At 43.6% G+C, this 21,915-nt stretch overlaps 1 protein-coding gene and 1 long non-coding RNA gene across 2 annotated transcripts in view; one reads left to right on the top strand and one right to left on the bottom strand.

The window, feature by feature from the left end:
• Positions 1–15,925, bottom strand: part of LOC130288996 (uncharacterized) — a 62,534-nt gene extending 46,609 nt beyond the window's left edge. Inside the window, exon 1 of the long non-coding RNA XR_008847462.1 lies at positions 15,793–15,925. This is a non-coding gene — a long non-coding RNA (uncharacterized LOC130288996). The remainder of the gene's footprint in view (positions 1–15,792) is intronic.
• The window catches only part of CAMK4 (calcium/calmodulin dependent protein kinase IV), a 261,206-nt gene that overhangs the window by 8,186 nt on the left and 231,105 nt on the right, over positions 1–21,915 (top strand). The gene's annotated exons all lie outside the window — the stretch shown is intronic.

Raw genomic sequence — 21,915 nt, 5'->3', positions numbered from 1 at the left:
ATAAGTGAATTGCTATGGAACTTCACAGTTACATGACAATTCGTGGAGCACACAAAACACCTATTAAAAAGTGACATCTATTCTTAGTTTAAAAAAACAAAAAAAAACTGAGAACATTGCTCACAGCAATACCAATAGTCTATGCTACAAGCAACAACCAGCAAAGCATACCTGCAGTGAAAAAAGTGGCATATTAGAATAAGCAGTTATTTGCACCATGTTTGCATGTATAGCATGAAGATTGAAAAGCATAATATACTATTAAACGTGTTCCCATTGATCTGATAATAACTACAGTGAGTATAACCAAGTGGAACATGGTAAAGGTCAGTTCAGATGTATGGCCGTGTCAGTGAACGGATTTCTGGTGTGTAAATACCTTAAGACATGGACTAACAGTAACCGCACAGAGATTATATCTGCATTCATCGACGTTGTATTAACATAAATCTCTGCTATTGCTTATTGTCTGAGCAAACTACATGACTCAGTGTTGTGGATACCCTGTTTGAGCATGTTATGTAATCCTTTGTATATGGGAGGAGTATTTGGTCAGGAGTTGGGCCACTGTTCAGGACTATTTGCTGCTTGGCTGATAAGGATCAGGAGTGTATACAATGTATATACCAGCAGGTTTCTGTTTGATTTCAGTTATTGATAAATGAAGCTTGCATTCCTTCAGAAGATCAGAAGACCATATTTACTACGAGTGGCTTGGAATCACCCTCTTAATAACCTGTAGGCATTGGATTTCTATTTGGTAATTAAGACAAGATCTTCTGACAAGTCAATGTCCATGAGGACTACTAGTGAGGCTGTGTTCACATGTTCAGGGTTTTAACTACAATAAATACAAAGCCAGGAATGGATCTAAAATTAGGAAATGTTCCAGTCTTCCCTTATGTCCCTCCATGTAAGATGTGTTTTCTTGTTTTTCATTTAATAATTGCAATAAAAATCCTGAACGTCTGAACACAGCCTTAGGCTCCTGAAGTTTATTAGGGGTAACAATGGTTGGATTTTAATTGCCTGATCTTATTATTTTCCTTAGATTTAAGTCATGGTTATTACACATATAGAAGGGTGTAGAAGTATAGAAGTGAACCCAACAATGGTAACATATGCAGTTTCGGTTGTGCAGACCATACATGTTAATGGATTGTTCTGGTCTGTGAGCTGGTGGTTGAGTGACCATGTGGCTGGTCATGTAGCTACCATGACACACTTAAAGAAAAGATGCTTACTTGGCTAATTTTATAGTTTCCATTTAGTATACAGGAAAGTGGTAGAGTATGCACAAGCACCTTTCTGCCAAGGATTAAGCATTTATAGTGGTCTTATTTATTAGGTTATGTCATTTTAAATCATTTGTCCAATTTTCTTGACTTTCCTTAATGTATGCAATTTGCACAATTTTCCTGAATTCACTGTAATTTTATTAAATAATTTCTGTTGGATAGTGGCAACTTCTGCATCCAGAATAGTTCATAGAGTTCATGCTTAGTCTTAAACTCATTTCCCCACTTCCCTGCTGCTGCTAGAGAGGTATGGAGGTACAAGAAAAGGAGGCAGCTTGGCACATGACAGTTAAATGGTGGGGGAGAGGCATAACAGTCACTGAGGCTAGCCTTGATCTGGCACACTCCAACAAGTTTGCCCGGTTGGCATATATGGGGGATGTTATTTCACCGCTACAGCAAGACACTGCTTCTGACAGCCCGGGGACCTCTGCTCCAGAAGGGAGGGGAGCTGAAGAGCCAATAGGCTAGACAGATGCTAGTAGTGGGGGAATTCATTATTAAGAGGGCAAGAAGGGTGATCTGTCACAAAGACCAGGATCATGGGACAGTGTGTTGTCTTCCTGGCTCTCAAATCCAGCACCTCACGGATTGGGTTGACAGAATACAGGGAGGGGCTGGTGAAGACCCAGCAGTTATGATGCACATCGGCACCGATAACAAAGTAAGAGATTGGTGGAGTGTCCTTAAAAATCATTTCATGAGGAGCTGGAGCCGGGCAGATACTTCTTTACTCTCTTTATGTTCCTTATTTACCTGTCCCTTTCTATGATCTTCTCTCTTTCTATCTCCTACAACCTTTTTACCTCATTCTTTAATGTATATTATTTTCTGCCCTCTTCATTGCATGTTGCCTGGATTACTGACCATTTGCCAAGGTGTTGTAGATCCGGAATCAGAGGAAGTCTAGAGGTATTACTAGTCTTCACAAAAAAACACTACTTTCATAGTACTTTCATAGAATCCTGACTTCATTATTTGTTAGAAAACGGCTTCTATTTATGCCTATTGTTCCTGTCCTGGGGCTCTCCCCGGATACTCATGAAGCCGACCTGGAAATAATCTGGACTTTCCAACATCTCAACAGCCGGATCTATGTGGACTTGCATACTGTAACTTGATCTTGTCAATATGTAATGACCTTTGTTTATTGTTCCACGTACCTATACTTTTCTTTACTGTCAAAAATAAATATGTTTTAAAGAAAAAGTCTTTAATAAATAAACAGTTGTAAAAAAATAAATAAATTATAATTTCAAAGACTTAGGCTGCACGCTTAAGGCAAGAACCTCCAAGATAATATTTTTTAAAATACTTCTTATACCACATGCCACACCAGAGAACCAGTGGGAGATTAGAGATGCACACAAGTGGCTCAGAAACTGGTGTAGGAAAGAGGGGTCTGGGTCAACTACTCTGTCAGCTACAGGCTCTATGGTAGGGTTGGGCTACAGCTCAATGGCCACTCCATTGCAGCTGTTCTCAGGGAGAAGATGGCCGTAAGGATGGAGAAGTGTTTAACCCCTTAAAGTGTTTAACCCCTTGGGCGTAAATGTATGTAATGATGCGGTGGTACTTAACGCACCATGGCGTACATTTACGCTCCGCCGTGACCACGAGCACCGGACTGGTGCTCGCGTCATGCGCGGCAGGTCTCGGCTGCTATCAGGGACCTGCCGGTAATGGCAAACATCCGCGATCACGTGGAGGTCCACCATTAACCCCTCAGATGCCGTGATCAATACAGATCACGGCATCTGCGGAAGTGCGGTACTTTAAATGGATGATCCGATCATCCAGCATGGCGGCCGGAGGTCCCCTCACCTGCCTCCAGGCATCTCCGGGGTCTTCTGCTCTGGTCTGAGATTGAGCAGACTAGAGCAGAAGATAGCCGATAACACTGATCAGTGCTATGCCCTATGCATAGCACTGAACACTATTAGAAATCAAGTGATTGCTATGGGGAGTATTAAAGTGTAAAAAAAAAAAAAAAGTACAAATTTTTTCAAAATCCCCCCCCCCCCCCAATAAAAATGTAAATCATCAGTATTTCCCATTTTACCCCCAAAAAAGCATAAAAAAAAATGTAATAAACATATTTGGTATTGCCACGTGCCTAAAAGTCTGACTTATCAAAATATATTTATCAAAATATATTGTTAGTTATCCTGTACGGTGAACAGCATAAACGTAAATTCAAAATTGCTGCTTTTTTGTCATATTTTATTCCCATAAAAACTTATAAAAAAATTAATAAAGAGTAAAATATAAGCAAAAGTAGTACAGATAAAAACTACAGATCACGGCACAAAAAAAATTAGCCCTCATACCACCCCGTATACAGAAAAATTAGAAAGTTATAGGTGGTCAAAGTAGATATTTTTAGTGGTACAATTATAAAAAGGCATATAACATGGGTATCATTTTAATCGTATTGACCCATAGAATGAAGAAAACATGTCAAAACAGCGTGAATACAAAACCTTCCAAAATGTACTAAATTGTGGGGCCTAGTCCGTAAGGGGTTAAACTAGGGATTGGGGGGAGGACAATTACACTAGTAAAGGCCAAGACAGTGTAGATAAAAAACTGGGACTTGGGACTGAGACATGGCTGAACCATAGCTATGACTGGGCGGTTACAATTTATTCAGGAAGGATCGGAAAAATCTGAAAAGGAGGATGTGTTTGCCATTTTGTAATGTCTAGTCTAAAGGCCACACTGCGGAAAGATATATATGAGGGAAATGATTGTGTGGAGTCATTATGAGTAGAATTATATGGAGAGAAAAAATTTATACTGAATATTTATATACTAAATATAATGAAAAGGGCATAGAATCTATTATTCATAAGGCAGCAAATCACTATAAGGTTGTTATTATGGGGGACTATCTTGACATAAACTGGGGTAGAGCTAAAGATAATTATCTATCCCAAATGGTTCAGGATTTAACCAGAGAGTGTGCCCTACTGGACTTAATATTAACCAACATACCTGACAGAATAAGTAATGTGTATGTTGGGGACACCTAGGAAATAGTAACCACAATATAAAAAATGTCAACTTTCTTAGGGTGTTCTGTGGAGAACAATGAACTTTAGGAAGGCAAAGTTTGATCAGCTTACAGAAGCCCTTAACATTATAGATTGGGATAATGTCCTCAAAAACAAGAATACTGACACTGTGTAAGTATGTAAAAAACATATCTTGAATTGTCACTGTAAGAGGTACATACTGTATACAAATTCAAGGGTCAGGAACAGGAGAAAACCAATATGGATGCAAAAATGTAAAGGGGATAATAAATGACAAAAAGAAACATTTAAGCTACAAAAACAGGAAGGCAGTGGAAGAGCATTAAAAAGCTATAGGGAAAAAATTTATATATAAAAAAACTGATAAAAACAGCAAAAGTTGAGACTGAGACTCATTGTCAAAATGCTTAAAACTTATCCCAAAATGTTCTTTAACTACATAACTAGTAAAAAGGTTAAAAGTAAAAGTGTAATTGACAGACCCATATTTTTAATATTTAAGGACTCTATAGTGACAGGGTCTGTTTCCCGGGAGGTGAGGAGGTGAGCTCCAGACTGGACCAGGTACAATCGCTGGATGTCGTATATCTAAATTTCTCAAAACCATTTGATACGGTGCCACATACAAGGTTGGTGCATAAAATGAGAAGGATTGGGCTGGGGGAGAATGTGTGTAAGTGGGTAAGTAACTGGCTCAGTGATAGGAAACAGAGGGTGGTTATTAATGGTATTTATTCTGATTGGGTGACTAGTTACTAGTTACTGGGTGACTGTTACTAGTGGGGTACCACAGGGGTCAGTCTTGGGTCCTGTCCTATTTAAAATATTTATTAATGACCTTGTAGAGGGGTTGTTAAGGAAAGAATCAATCTTTGCAGATGATACTAAGCTCTGTTATGCAAAGCAAAAGCAAATGGATCTGGATAGGTTAGAGGTTTGGGCTGGGAAGTGACAGGTGAGGTTTAGCACTGACAAATTTAAGACACTCACAAACTTTGGAGCCCACTATGTGCTCTTCACCTGAAAGACCTATATTCCCCCAGCGTAGACATAGAATTGACACTCCCTTTACACTTTTCACACACACTTTTCACACTTTGTAAGGGGTTTCGGGTAAGATAGCCTTCACTGCGTTCTTGCAAATGGTTGGAAAAATTTTTTCTCTCCCCGCTGAAAGAACCACTGTCAAACATCTATTCCAAACTTATCTCTGGCCCTAATTTTTTATAAAAGAAGGTGTTAACTCAGTTGGGAAGCAGAATTAGGTATTGTATTTACGGAGGACCAGGCGCAATTCATATCCAAACACTCACATGGGTTTTTTAAAGTGTGTGAAAATAGAGAGAGCTCTTATACTGTACTCCAAGTGGTATCGCACCCAAGCATTACTGTTTGATCACTCATTGATTAGCAGCGACCTATGTTGGAGATGTCCCTTCCATAGAGGCACTATTTCGCACTTATGGTGTTCATATTAGTAGCATTTGGTCTGCCATCTCTGATAAAATAAAGCAGATTATAGGCCGAGTGATCCATCTTACACCTGAATTGATCCTCACTTCTCCTCGCTGACTACCCACTTTCAGACAGCAGCAAAACTAGTAGTGCCTAAAGGATGGTATACTACCCAGGCCCCCGCTATTGCTGGCTTTCAGCCTCTTGTTGAATTCCTGAACTTGTGGGACCCATGGAGAACCTTTCGATCTTACTGATCTACAATATGTGATATTCTTTAGGTATCTGACCTCTTTACCTACTCCCTCCCCATGGCCACATCCCTACCCTAGCCCTGAATTTTACTTCATTTGCTTTATATTTGTTATGCTTCAATTGTGCTGATCCCTGTAATTTGAACTCAATTCAACGCACAGTTGATTTATATTCATCTGTATGTTGTTGATTCTTTAATAAAAAAGAGATTTAGAAGTAAAAAGATAAATGTAAGGTTATGCACATGGGGGGCTGGGAATGTGTAGTTGTAACCACCAGTGTACTATGTGTCCTGGTTCTTACCAGCATCGGGCAACATTCTCTGTGCCATGTGTCTGCTTTATTTCTTGGACTTCCTGCTCTAATGTGTCTCTTGCTGCAGTTTCTACTCTGGCCACTAGGGGCTGCGCGCAAGCACGGTCAGCGTGCACTCCCTAGTAGTTCCCCCTCCAATCCCTGGAAGGCATTCCCTATGTAAAGAAGCCACACTTGTTGCCTGATGCCTCAGCAAGGTTGTGGATCCTGAACTGCTAAGGTCTCTGTCTGCGTGATTATCCTGTCTGCTGATCCCTGCCTGTATTCTGGATTTTGCCTTTGCCTCATCCCATGGAATGTGGCCTCCCTGTTATGAACTTGGACTGTCTACCACAATTCTTGTCTGCGTGCAGTTTGTTCCAGTCTGCACCTGCAGTCATTTTGCTTGCTGTTATCAAACTACCTACTCCGTTAATAAACACTTTAAACAGCTCTGCTGCGTCTGGCGCTATATTAAGTGTCAGTTTGCCCTAATCTGCCTGCCTGACCGGCAGCTTGACGTACAGTGGGTCCACACCTGTAGGGCGTTACAGTACTTAATGGAAAAACATTGGGGACAACTGGCATAGAAAAGGTCTTACAGTAAATTTAACTGTAGCATTAAATGTCAGGCAGTTGCTGCCAAGGCAAAAAGATCATGGGGTGCATCAATAGGGGCATAGATGCCCACGACAAGAAAATAATTCTACCGCTGTACAAATCACTAGTCAGACCACACATGGAATACTGTGTACAGTACTGGGCACCAGTGTACAAGAAAGATATAGTGGAGCTTTAGAGGATTCAAAGACGGGAAACCAGGGTAATACGGGGAATGGGAGGACTACAGAACCAGAAAGATTATCAGAATTAGGGTTATTTAGTTTAGAAAAAAGACAGATAAGGGGCGACCTAATAACTATGTATAAATTTATCAGGGGGAAGTACAGAGATCTCACCCATGACTGTACCCGGGGCATCCTTTATGTCTAGAGGAAAGAAGGTTTCTAAACCAGCACAGATGAGGATTCTTTACTGTAAGAGCAGTGAGACTTTGGAACTCTGCCAGAGGAGGTGGTCATGGGTAACTCAATAAGAGAATTTGAAAGTGACCTGGATGCATTTCTGGAAAGTAAAAACATTATAGGTTATGGATACTAGATTTATATAGACAGAATGTTGATCAACTCTTCAAAAAAATTTTTTTTTTGTCTTCGGGTAAAAAGAAAAAAAGAGCGGGAGTTCGGAAATTAAAGGTGCAATAAGTGAGGATCCCATCGCTGCAAGGGTTGCGCCCATATAGTTTTCAAGACAGAGAGAGATATTTTGTGTGACTGCCACTATTTTCAGCACTGCTTTGAGCCTCTTGGGCATGAAGTTCACAGCTTCACAGGTTGCCATTGGAGTCCTCTTCTACTTCTCCATGGCGACAACAGGGAGGTGGTGGATGTTTGAGACCTTGCATTTCCCCACTTTTCCTTTGAAGATGCCCTACATATACACAATAGGGTTTAGGTCTGGAGACATGCTTGTCTAGTCCATCACCTTTACCCTCAGCTTCTTTAGCAAGAATGAGGAGGTGGGGATATGAAATCACGAGCCCCCGGCACCGGCTCCAGCATTCGGAACAGTTTGTTACAAACGCTGAGCAGTGGAGTACCCCTTTAATGAAAAGTGAGCATTGATAATAGTACATAGATCTCTGGAAGACAAAGGACAGGACAATTTCTGCATTATGTCTCTGTACCTGCTTATCTCTTTACTATGAAAAATATGTATTTTATATCCCTATTTAACCCCTTAACGACGCAGGACCCCGCATCACATCGCGTCGGTCCCGGCGCTCATCAACGGCCGGGACTTGCGGCTAATACCACACATTGCCGATTGCAGCAATGTGTGGTATTAACCCTTTAGAAGCGACGGTCAAAGCTGACCGCCGCTTCTAAAACGAAAGTGAAAGTATCCCAGCTAGTCAGTCGGGCTGTTCGGGACCGCCGCGGTGAAATCGCGGCGTCCCGAACAGCTTACAGGACACCGGGAGGGCCCTTACCTCCCTCCTCTGTGTCTGATCGACGAATGACTGCTCCATGCCTGAGATCCAGGCAGGAGCAGTCAATCGCCGATAACACTGATCACAGGCGTGTTAATACACGCCAGTGATCAGCATAGGAGATCAGTGTGTGCAGTGTTATAGGTCCCTATGGGACCTATAACACTGCAAAAAAATGTAAAAAAAAAGTGTTAATAAAGGTCATTTAACCCCTTCCCTAATAAAAGTTTGAATCACCCCCCTTTTCCCATAAAAAAAAATAAAACAGTGTAAATAAAAAAAAAAATAAACATATGTGGTATTGCCGCGTGTGTAAATGTCCGAACTATAAAAACATATAATTAATTAAACCGCACAATCAATGGCGTACGCGCAAAAAAATTCCAAAGTCCAAAAAAGCGTATTTTGGTCACTTTTTATACCATTAAAAAATGAATAAAAAGTGATCAAAAAGTTCGATCAAAACAAAAATCATACCGTTAAAAACTTCAGATCACGGTGCAAGAAAATGAGTCCTCATACCACTCTGTACGTGGAAAAATAAAAAAGTTATAGGGGTCAGAAGATGACATTTTTAAACGTATAAATTTTCCTGCATGTAGTTATGATTTTTTCCAGAAGTACGACAATATCCAACCTATATAAGTAGGGTATCATTTTAACCGTATGGACCGACAAAATAATGATAAGGTGTCATTTTTACTGAAATATGCACTGCGTAGAAACGGAAGCCCCCAAAAGTTACAAAATGGCGTTTTTTCTTCGATTTTGTCACACAATGATTTTTTTTTTCCGTTTTGCCGTGAATTTTTGGGTAAAATGACTAATGTCACTGGAAAGTACAATTGGTGGCGCAAAAAATAAGCCATAATATGGATTTTTAGGTGGAAAATTGAGAGGGTTATGATTTTTAAAAGGTAAGGAGGAAAAAACGAAAGTGCAAAAACGGAAAAACCCTGAGTCCTTAAGGGGTTAAAGGGAATCAGTGGTGACCATGGGGTGTTGCAGTGTAGGTAGCAGGATTTGATGGAATGAATCCCGGGGGCAAGATTTTGTTAACCCCTAGTGTTCGTGATGCCAGGATGTGTTTTTTTTGGTATAGGGCAACGCCAACAAACAGCCCAAAAACGGCATGCAATGAATGAAGGTCCACAGCAAGGATTTGAACCAACTTGAACTTTTACTTAGAATAGGTTGAAAACAGTCTTTACAATGTGCTAGTGTTAAGCCTAATTGGCTTTATTTGTGGGAGTGGCGTAGGGTATATAATCACCCCTCTCCCACACCTGGGGGCGTGTGTTACGTTGGCGGTAGTTCTCTAGTAGTCTACCGTGTTAGTGCATACGTCCCCCCCCTGGAGTGTCGTTGGTAGTGTGTAACGGTTCTATCCCCCGTCCTCGCAGAGGTTGGTTAGGTAAGTGCCAGTGTGGCTCTATGTTGTTCAGCCCGGGTTCGTAGTGCCGGAGCAGGCTCACCCCCAGCTGGGTCGCTTGCCTCCTCGCGCTCCCCCAGGTTTTTTGTACCCCGGTTTTTCTTGCATGTTTTCCCCTTCCCGTGTTCCCTCACCGCTCACCTGGCCCGCCCGGTTCCCGGTCCCGAGGGAGTGGAGTTGCGCCTGCTGCCGGGCTCGGGGATCCCGTCCCACGCTCCAGATTGCGGCGTGGGGCTGCGGGGGGCGGGGTCCCCATTCGCCCCGGCGGTCGGCGTCGCTTCCGGTCACTCCTTCCCACAATACAGAGGGCGAGAGTACGCGTCCCGGCGTCCCGCGTCATCACCCGGCGCCGCGTCGCCACGGGGGGGGCTCCGTTCCTGCACCCAGCTCTGTGGCGACACGGGCTGCGGGGGCGGGGCCCCGCCGTTGAGGGGGGCGGCGCCACTCCCCGGAGCCACACCATCCCTGTCATGGGGGCCAGCCGGGACGTGCGCAGGGTGCCATCCCACAGTCGGGTCCGGGCGCTCTCCCCCCTTTCCTGCTAGCTCCCGGCGTGCTTATGCATGGTCGGGTGCCGCGAGGGGGGGAGGCGCCCGGGGTCTGGGCTGTCGGGCCGTGAGCGTCGGCATCACCCAGGTTCGGCCACCATGTCACACCTGCCCCCCCTTCCTTCTCAAAAAAAAAAAAAAAAAATGGGGGGAACCAGCCCTATGGCCAGGCACATGCTGTCCCTCATCATTAATGACTATAGTATTTGTCTTACCCTTCAGGTTCCACTGTCGTTCCTAAGCCCCACAAGTGGCTTCGCCTCTCAGCTTTCAGCTCGAGGTATATAAAAAAAAAAAAAAAAAAAACGCATATACTGATTTCACTTCTTCTCACATAGCCATCAGTTCTCACTTCTGCACGACATTCAATCATTTTGGCCAACACATTTCACGCGCTGGACCCGCCGCTGACGCGGCCCAGGGCCTCGGGCGGCCGACACCCCCGTTCAGCCTGGGCCGTTCGCGTCAGTGGGGGCCTTGGTGTAGCCCGTTGTTCCTGACTTGCTTCAGCACAACGCAACTCGACACACACGAACACTGGGTCATCCGTTATCTGACACACCCCAAAAAAAAAAAAAAAAAAAAAAAAAATATAGGGGGAAACTCATTTTTAGCCCACCACGTCACGCACTCATCACGTCAGGCACTCAGCTGCCACCCATTTTCACTATTTGTTGTCTGTCTCTGTGTATCCCCTCAGCCGTGAGCCGGATCGTGCCTATTCAGGCTCCTTCTATTCCCACAACTCAGGATACAGCAGGTCAGTGTTACAAGATAGCAGCCAGAGTTGTTCAGGTACCATCCCTGTTCTCACTAGCATCCAACTTTGTCTACCGGCACCCGTTACTGGCCCGGACAGGTTCCAACGCAGCATGTCGCAACCCTCTGACATTGAGGACACCCTCTCCGTCCCCGAGACCCCAGCAAGAGCTTCGGACCGGGGTAGCATGTCCTCCTACCGTACCTGGACAATCCCCAAACTGATGCAGGAACTCAGGAGGAGGGGCACCCCCTTTCCGGCCTCAGCCAAGAAAGGGGAGCTGTTCAACCTGCTGGGCACAGACCGGGCCCCCCCGGCGAGGCAGGCAGCAGCATCGGACCAAGCGTCCAGTGCTTCACTTTCGCAGCTCCACACCATGATGAGCCAGGTGCTCACATCAGTGTCCGGGCTACAGGATAGACTAGAGGACATGGAACGCGCCAGGGTCACGGACACAGCCCCAGGCCCCGCTGTTCCTGTTGCTTCTACCTCTCAGGCTCCGCCTTCAGGTATGCTTCAGCCTCCCCCGAATGTTACACCCGCACACTTTATCCCGGCAGCAATTAAAAAAGACATTCTGGAGGGCAAGAATGTCAACTTGGCTCTTCTGCTGATAGCCACCACGGACATCAATGACACCAAAACCGTTGCCTGTGGCGATCTCGCTGTCACCTTCAAAAGCAAAGATGCCAGGCTTAACAGGAAACTAACAATTAACGAGTTTGTCATAGCCTTTGGGCTATATAGAGACGTCATTTGCTCAGTTAGTCCCAGTCGCAGGGAGGAACTTGATTTGTACCTCCACAAGATCGCACAAATGGCGTACAAACACGGAGGGTCCACTTTCTACGAGTACCACAAATCTTTTGCTGCTAAGGCAGCTGCTTCTTTCGAGCAATTCAATTACACGACCAACTGGGGAGCCGTTGACACTGAACTTTACTGCGAGCATTTCGCAGGTCTAAAAGCCCCCTCCTGCAGCTGGTGCGGGGTCACCGCACACACCACTAATTGGTGCCCCCTGAGCAAAGATCAGGCGGATACAAGCACCAACAGGAGCCAAAATATCTCCTTAGGCCCCAGTCAGAGGAACTCTCCTGCTCTAGACAGGCTAGGTAGGCCGGTCAGGTTTCTGGGCAAGACTCAGATATGTAACAATTTCAACCTCTCTGCATGCACCTACAGCAACTGCAAGCTTCTCCATGTGTGTTTTCTCTGTTTCCGGGCCCACCCCAGCTCCATCTGTTCTCAAAAAGGCAACCAGGCGTTACTAGGCGTGGTGCGGGTTGACGCCCTGGCCCGCATTCTAGCCAGCCACCCTGATCCCTGCTGGGTCAGATGGTTAGTTGGGGGGTTTCGCGAAGGCTTTCACACAGGGTTGGTCGCGTTGCCTCAAAGCACGTATGAATGCCTTAACCTTCAGTCAGCACTCGCTGAACCCACGGTGGTGTCAGAATTAATACAAACCGAACTTCTGAAAGGCTTTATGATCGGCCCTTTTGATGTACCCCCTTTTTCTGTCTGGAGGGTTAGTCCGTTGGGGCTAGCCACTGGGAAGTTTTCTAATAAAAGAAGGTTAATCTATGACCTCTCCGCGCCTTACTCTTCTAACATCCCTAGCATCAATGCACTGATCCCTTCCGATCAGTTCAGTATGAAATATTCCACTATCGATCAAGCCATACAGGCCATACTACAGCTGGGCAGGGGCACGTGGCTCTCCAAAGCTGACATTACCGACGCCTTCAAACTTCTCCCCATCAAGCAAGACCTGTGGCAGTGGCATGGTGTAAAATGGGCAGGCAAGTATTACTTTGCCACTAAACTCACCTTTGGAGCCAAAAGTAGCCCCTGGCTTTTTGATCAACTAGCCACGGCCTTACACTGGGCCTTACAACATGTCTCCAACTGTCACTACACTATCCACTATCTGGACGACTTCCTGTTGCTGGAACACCCTGGTCACAGTCCCTCTAATCTCAGGTCACTGCTGAGGCTGTTCAAGGAAGTTGGGGTCCCAATCGCACCCCATAAGACCGAAGGCCCGTCCACTCAGCTCACCTTCCTAGGCATCATCTTAGACACAGAGGAAATGCAAGCCAGGCTTCCCCAGGAGAAACTGGCTAGGATCCGTGAGGTTATCCAAAAAATTACAAAGTGCCACACAGTATCCAGGGTGGAGCTCCAAAGCCTCCTAGGCATGATGGCCTTTGCGATGAGGATCATTCCGCAAGGTAGGTCATTCATATCCAGACTCCTGGACTTACTTCCTTCAGTTTCCGGGCAGAGGCATGTCATTCGAATTGACAGCGAGGCAATGTCAGACCTGGCCATGTGGGGTCACTTCCTGAATAACTGGAACGGAATCTCGCTCTTTGTCCCCTCAGCCACGGAAACATCCCCCTCCGTGGTTTCTGACGCCTCAGCCGTCGGTTTCGCCGCTCTCCATGGCGCACACTGGCTGGCCAGTCCTTGGCCTCAGGACATACTGCTTATCCCGAATTTTCACGAAACTTCGGCCTTATTTGAGATCTATCCAATAGTAGCAGCCGCTGCCGTATGGGGTGATTCGTGGGTCAACTCCACTGTCCGCTTCAGATGCGATAACATGGCCACAGTAGACATCTTAAGGAAAGGGCGTTCTAAGTCCCCACATATCATGCGTTTTGTCAGGAAGTTTGTCTTGATCGCTCTTCAGCACAATTTTCACTTTTGTGTTGAGCACATTGAGGGTACTAAAAACACAGCAGCTGACGCTCTGTCACGAGGTAACATGAAGCTGTTCTTTCAGGTACACCCAGAAGCAGACATCGTCGGGGTCCCAGTTCCTTCAACACAGTATCTCCAGATGGACTAACAGACTTCATCACAGTGGCAAATTCTTTAATCAGACAGTCCCTTGCACCCAGCACCAAACGGGCGTATGACGCAGCTCTAGCCTCTTTTTCCACGTTCATGCACAAACAAGGTCTCCCTGCCACAATTTCGGTTCGTTCCTCTCTTGCTTATGTCGGTTTCTGCCATTCTTCTCTTCACCTCTCCCACAACACCATCAAGCTTCACTTAGCAGGGTTACAACACCATAGATCCTTCTCACATCCCGACGCACTTTCTCTACTGTCCACTAACCCTATTAAGGCGGCACTCAAAGGCATCCTTGTCCTGTCACGTCCCAAACCACCCTCCCGTGCACCAGTCACTGGCGACCTTTTCCGATCCATGTCCTCACTCCTGGACACTCACCCGTTTGGTCCCAGACTCAGCACTGTCATCAAAGCAGCGATCTACTTGGCCTTCTACGGATTCTTGAGGCCGGGGGAGTTCACACGCTGCGGTCGAAGGTCACGGGGTCTTCTCCTGAGCCAACTATCACCGCACGGGGCAGGGTTTGCACTCACTCTGTCTTCCACCAAAACCTGTAGATGGGGAGCCACCATACGCTATTTCCCCACTTTTCACCAATGGTGTCCGGTCCTGGCCCTCACACAACTCCTTTCCACGTTCCCTGGACAGCCAGCGCACAGCCCTCTTCTGCCGGTCAATGGGTCAGCACTCTCCTCTTCACAGTTCACCAAACACGTGCGGTCCCTTGTCAGAGTCCTGGGACACGAGCCTAGTGGCATTTCAGGTCACTCGTTTAGGATCGGAGCAGCCTCTGCAGCGTCTAAACACAATGCCCCTGCACACGTCATCAAGAAGTTGGGGCGCTGGAATTCTGGCTGTTTCGAGCGCTACGTCCCTGACCCGTCCACCGAGATGGCGGGGGTGTTTAAAGTGTTGGCTCTGTAAATTCAAATAAAACTCAGTTGTACCCTACCTCCGACTCTTTGCCCTCTATCAGGCATACCCACGGTCGCGGTAATTGGGCACACCTCATCCGCTAGTTTTCCCTCTTAGGTCCTCTAGATGGTCTCCTGTTTCCAGGTCGGTAAGTACGGTCAGTATTATACAGTTTGTACAGTTCCCACTCTAGGCTCTTGGAGCCATGACCACAAGTGTTAAGCCTAATTGGCTTTATTTGTGGGAGTGGCGTGGGGTATATAATCACCCCTCTCCCACACCTGGGGGCGTGTGTTACGTTGGCGTCACCCACCCAGCCCTCCCTCATTTCTCATAATTCCCACTAGGGTATGCCCTCTATCAGGCATACCCACGGTCGCGGTAATTGGGCACACCTCATCCGCTAGTTTTCCCTCTTAGGTCCTCTAGATGGTCTCCTGTTTCCAGGTCGGTAAGTACGGTCAGTATTATACAGTTTGTACAGTTCCCACTCTAGGCTCTTGGAGCCATGACCACAAGTGTTAAGCCTAATTGGCTTTATTTGTGGGAGTGGCGTGGGGTATATAATCACCCCTCTCCCACACCTGGGGGCGTGTGTTACGTTGGCGTCACCCACCCAGCCCTCCCTCATTTCTCATAATTCCCACTAGGGTATGCCCTCTATCAGGCATACCCACGGTCGCGGTAATTGGGCACACCTCATCCGCTAGTTTTCCCTCTTAGGTCCTCTAGATGGTCTCCTGTTTCCAGGTCGGTAAGTACGGTCAGTATTATACAGTTTGTACAGTTCCCACTCTAGGCTCTTGGAGCCATGACCACAACTAGTATTACTTTAGCTGGGTAGTAGTCACTTGATTTGTAGAAGTAGTTTTGACTTACAGTTGGCTGCTGGTCTTTAGGCTTTGGCCTAGCTGACATGAACTTGGATAGTACAGGACTTTGTGCTTGCTTTTAGGTCCAGGTCTCAAGAGAGGAAAGAGAGCCCCTTATATACTAGGGGGCTGGACTAAAGCCCATTGGTAGCTGGTTGCCTGGGGTACTTGTGCCCTTGGAACTCTGGGTATGTCATGTGATTACAGGTCACATGACCAAGGAAGGTCCTGTACAACTTTATACATAATGACATTCTCAGTAGAACACATACAAAAAATGTACATAGTGAATACACTATGCATTAAACACCATATAACCTAGGGGTAACCCTGCAGGAGAGCCCTGTGGACCTTAGGGACTCTTCCTGAGGGGACTTAAGGACTGTACAGAACTATATTCTGTACCGGGACATCACAAATCTGTCAGCTCTTTTTGCTGCTATGAGCTGCAGACACCATTGGATAGCTGGTAGGGTATAAAAGAGGTCTTTTCGGTGCTCCCATAGGAATGAATGGAGCAGGTGTCGGATGCAGCACCCTCTCCTCACTGAGCACCACGTCCCATCCTGGTGAAAAAAAAAAAAACTTGAATATCAGCATGGAATCTTCTGTGCAGAATTTTTAAAGTTTCTATTCAATTGGAGTTTCCATTAGTTGGAAAACTTTTATGGCGTTTTTTCCACTTACAACTAAAATCAGTGGGAGAAGGTTTTGGGATATATCATACCCTCTAATTTGCCTCCGGTATAGTAGGGTATTTTAAAAGAGTTGTCTAAAAATTTAAAACCTATTGCATATAATAACCAGCATTAAATCATTTAAATAATGATCAGAGTGATAGGAAAGCGGAATATTATTTTGGAAGACGACTTTCCTGTTGTGATTCTCTTTTAATAATATCATTTGTATCTTTTTCCATATAAAACTGTTTTTATTTTTATTCAAAATCCAAATATACAATATTGTTTTACATTCTGTCTCTATAGCAGATAAACGAACTGAAGTTATTTGCCACATAATAACCTATGAAGAAACTAAAGGAGGCAACATTCCGACACTCAGGTCCACTGTGATAGTGTTTATGCTATTCGTAGCTCTCAGTACATCAGTCATCTTCTTTCCTAATGCTTGAAATTCATTTCAAGGAACAGAAATAAAAAGAAAAGACATCACAAAAAGGAAAAAGTATGGATGATTATGTTTAATTGAAAAGAGGAGACTTGGACGCCAAATTATAAGCGGTAATATGCATATCAAGTAGGAGGACATAGAATGCTCACGGCCATGAAATAGGGGACACAGGGGAGATTGATAAACTGTGTGCAATGTATTTTGTCTTTTGAGATGTTTAATTGGTTTAATATGGAGAATTCATACAACGTTAACAATCCAAACCCCTTCATCTCCACTATGATTGTGCTCATAAGTGTCAAATTTGAGACAGTTAATATTGCCTTAGATATACAGATGTTATATAACCGATATTGGCCTTTTTAAGAAGATTATGTTGATCTTTGTTAATCTTTGCATATCATGTCCTTATACAGCTTGTAGGAAATGTAGGAAAAAAAATGTTTGGACACTCTGGACATGAATTGTGCCTTATATTACAGCCCATAAACATTCAGCCCATGGATAAGAGTGTGCAAACCAATTTATTAAAGGGGGACTCTGGTGGAAAAGAATTACACCTTTAACGTTTTTCTGGACAACTTATCCAAAAAATGTTATGGACAGACAACCTTTCTTATGGTAATAATGAATATGATTATATGTATTATTGTATTATATATATTAAGAATACCATAGTGCATACCGATTTTTTTATTTTTTGCTGAGGTGCTGTAAAAGACATACTCGCCTATTCAGATCCCCTGCAGTTCCTGGTGTAACACCCAGATGTGTTGCTTGTAGCTTCTGGGCACCGATGCAAAATCGGCAACAGGGACCCATATGCCAATTAAAATACTGGTCTCTTATTGGGCAGATGTGTTTTGGGGCCACCTTAGGCACCATGACCCCAATGTGACTGCTACCTCTGCTACCTCTATAGCTACGCCCCTGATAACTCCATCAGGTCCCTTGCTCGTCACCCTGCTTCCTAAACAGACTTATCTCAGCCAATCACTGACTAATGTGAGAAACTGCTGTGGCAAGTGATCGGCTGAATAGGCAGTTCCTTATAAAACAAGTCCGTTGTGGCAGTAGGAAGAAGAGTGAGGAGCAGGGGCACTGGATGATGTCATGCTGCTAGCTAAGACACATGAGGTAAGTAAATAGCACCCCCAGCAAAATAAAAAAAATATGTTATACCTGGATTACCCCCTTTAAAGGGTACCTCTCATCAAATAAACTTTTGATATATTTTAGATTGATGAATGTTAAATAACTTTCCAATAGCATGTTAATGAAAAATATGCTTCTTTCTATTGTATTTTTCCCGATCAGTCCTATCAGCAAGCATTTCTGACTCATGCTGGAGTCCTAAACACTCAGAGCTGCCAGCCTGCTTTGTTCACAGCCAAACAGGAAGCAGGCTGGCAGCTCTGAGTGTTCTCCTTTGTGAACAAAGCAGACTGGCAGCTCGTAGTGTTTAGGACTCCAGCATGAGTCTGAAATGCTTGCTGCCAGGACTGGTAGGGAGACCCCTAGTGGTCATTTCTTCAAAGTGGAAAATTAAATAGAAAGAAGCATATTTTTTAATAACATGCAATTGTAAAGTTATTCTGCATACATTAATCTATAATATATCAAAAGTTTTTTTGATGAGAGGTACCCTTTAAAAGGATTATCACAGCACAGAAGATATTTCATGCCATCATTCCCCAACGCCAATGGAAACACAATGGCCCTGTTTCTCTAAGAGTGTTGTGTAGGTTTCTTTGTGGGTTTTAATTCCCTACAATTTATTTCCACTGTATTTACTAAGGTTTCCCTACATTTTCCACTTTCCCTACACTTTGCTTTTTTCCTCAGCTGAAATCCACCACATTTTATGTGGAAACCTTAGTAAATATGTTGGGTTTTTGTAAAAATGTCGGGAACACTCCCCTTTTCGGTGACCACGCTCCCTTTTCCCGACAGCCACACCCCTCTTTCGGGTTTTCTTAGTAAAATGGAGAGTTAGTTGTTTTTTTTTCAATTCTGGCGCAAATTCTGACGCAGACAGAATTTCTGGCACAATGCGCCGGAATCTGCTGCACAACCCGACAGAACATGTTGGGTTTGCATTAGTAAATGTGGGCCAATGTGTCCATGATAGCCTTATTAAAATAGTGATTATTACAAACACAATAATGTGTACAGGTTTCGCCAACTTCAAAAACAACACAGATGCATGAATTATTTTTCATGGACACTGAAAAAAAGTTTTCATTTTTTTTACGGACTGTCTAAGAATCTACACATGGTTGACTAGAAACATCCCATATGACCTCTTTAAAAATATTTAAGTCTTAATAAGATTTTACCTTCATAGAAAAAAAAGCAGGAAGTGGTCAGAATAATGGAGAATAACAGGACAGTGGTGTAAGTCATTTTACCATAAAACAGTACATTTTTACTCCTTTACACATAAGTATGTGGTACACATCTGATTTTACCAACTTTATATTGTGGGAAAGCCACTTTAAAGGGATACTCCACTGCCCCAGAGTTCGGATTATGTAGTTCTGAACACTGGGTGTGGGCTTTGAGTGTCGCCACGCCCCTCATGATGTCACACCACGCTTCCTCAAAGCAAGTCTATGGGAGGGGGCGTGACCCCTTCCATAGACTTTCATTGAGGAGGCATGGCGTTACATCACAAGGGGCGTGGCGACCCTGAAGCCCGCACCCGGCAATCGGAACTAAATGTTCCGAAGGCTGGGGAAGTGGAGTATCCCTTTAAGGAACTGTAAAGCTCTTTTGGGGCCCAAGGAAATGGGTTTTAAAATGCACTCCACCATCCTTGTCACTTAAAGTTTAGCATGACTGCTGTCAATTGGAAATGTGCTGTCCTATGTCCAATAGTCCGTCTGCCATGGTAGCTCCTCTTAACATTGCTTCATTAATTGGCTTTACAGAGAAAAAATGTAGATCAGTGTTTTATATTTTTAATAAAACCCATACATTGGCACCATAAGAAGCTACCTCCTGTTACCCCCAATACTGAACTCTGGTCATACCTATACTGATAGATAACATTTTATATATCATAGGGCAATATACAGGACCTGGAGGGGTAGGTTCCAGAGCGGGGCCCATGCTTTTAAGGACAGATCACTCCGCCTAGGTTCAGGCATGGAATAGGGAGCCTATAATAGGGTGAGATAAGTAGTGGCCGTTTACTATAGGCTATATATCTCCTCAGGCCCTCCCTCCCTATCCAACACACCTTATCCCCCTACTTATCCTTTCTTATTGATGTACTTATCTGGACTCTTCTTGGAAGTCTCCTAATTGTAGGAGCAATTCTGTGGTTGCCCGACGGCGGGTAAACTTGTAGATCCATATCTTTCTACCATATTGGGTACAATATATATAGGGATCCTGTTATTTATCACACTCTCATTGATATATGAGAATCACAAGTGTTTTTGTTCTGGTGGTCCTTCTTCTGGACATTTTTAGTAATCAATAAAAGTTATATTATAGTATAGTATAACATTTTATACGTCCCATTCCCTTTGGAGCCAGTGCCCTGGTAATTATTTGTTGTTAAAATTGTGACTATTCACTACATTGAATGCGCTTTCTGCATTTACTCTTACATGCCCTTTGGAAAAAAAACTTTGAAGCCACTTATGTATCACTTGGATCTGTTTTGCCTGGTTTGTAATTCAGAACTGATACCACTTTGAATGTTAGGGTAGACAAAGGACAGGAGGAAAAGAGTTAACGTACAATGAAAGTGCCATTATATAGCTCAGAATGTCTTTTAGAACCGCAGTGTTTAAATAATGAATATCTTGATTTATTTAACCTACATGATCATACAGCTACAGTAATGATTTAGCTATTCATAGTACATCTAGAAAGTGAAATGTAAAAAATAACTCGCTGTGAAGCTGCATTTCAGAAAGAGATCATCAATAATTGATTAAAATATTCAGCACTATAGCTTCTAGTGCAAACCCTTACCATGAACTAGAACGCCAACTGTGCTTAAAAATAAAAACTGGAGCACACATCCTTAAACAAATTCACCATCAGAAAACAAGTAATGCAGCATGAAAATACACCGCGCAGAATGTCACATAAATAGGCAATGGGTATCCTGCATCTAGGAGCCAGTAATCTTTGCCAGTTTCAACTCTCCATCCATATATATATATATATATATATATATATATATATATACATATATATATATATATATATATATATATAATATTGTGTGGGTGTTTTCAAAACCAATTCATTTAATTTCTTGGAAACAATGGACATACGGTAAATGTTATGGAATTATCTAAAACCCAGAAATGTAACCATTAAATCTATCAGTATCAGATATTTAACAAGCATTATTCTATTCACACAGAGTAATAAAACTCTTAAGTAAGCTTTATGTAGGTCAAAATGTTTACTGAGATTGGGCCTTTTTGTTTATGCCTCAAAAATACCTGTCATGTGCCATATTTGAAGAGAAAGTTTCTTCTTTTGACCTGTCTTATTCCTTACCCACATGATAAACTCTTAAAAGAGAATATGTTTGATAGGTACATAAGGAGTAAAGAGGTGATAAAATATAATTTTTATTGCACCTTAGAATAAATGCCTCTGTTTTTATTGGTTTCTTCGAAAGGAGCGGGAATGGCCACAGGCAGACATAATTTGAATAGAATATAAGTGTTTATTGTAAGTATTAGATCTCATCCCAGGGCTTGATTCGCATCTAAGACTGCTCACTGCTGCTCTATAATGTTCTCCATGCTACTGCTGCTTCTGTGGATGTGATATCGAGATATAGGGAATAAGTTTATGGCAGACATTATAGAGACTAGGCTACACTAGGAAAACTAGTGAAAATGCCATATACAAGTTAGATAATTAGACAAATAGAAAGTGACGGTGCTCAAAGTGAAATGGATACTGGGTCTCCATAATTGAAAATTTTATTTTTTAAAAATTGTATTTATTAAAAAATCCC

This window comes from Hyla sarda, chromosome 1 (genome assembly GCF_029499605.1).
Source record: "Hyla sarda isolate aHylSar1 chromosome 1, aHylSar1.hap1, whole genome shotgun sequence".
In the NCBI taxonomy this organism is placed as follows: Eukaryota; Metazoa; Chordata; class Amphibia; order Anura; family Hylidae; genus Hyla; species Hyla sarda.
The sequence above is the reverse complement of the archived record's forward strand: the minus strand, read 5'-3'. Positions and strand labels throughout refer to the sequence as shown.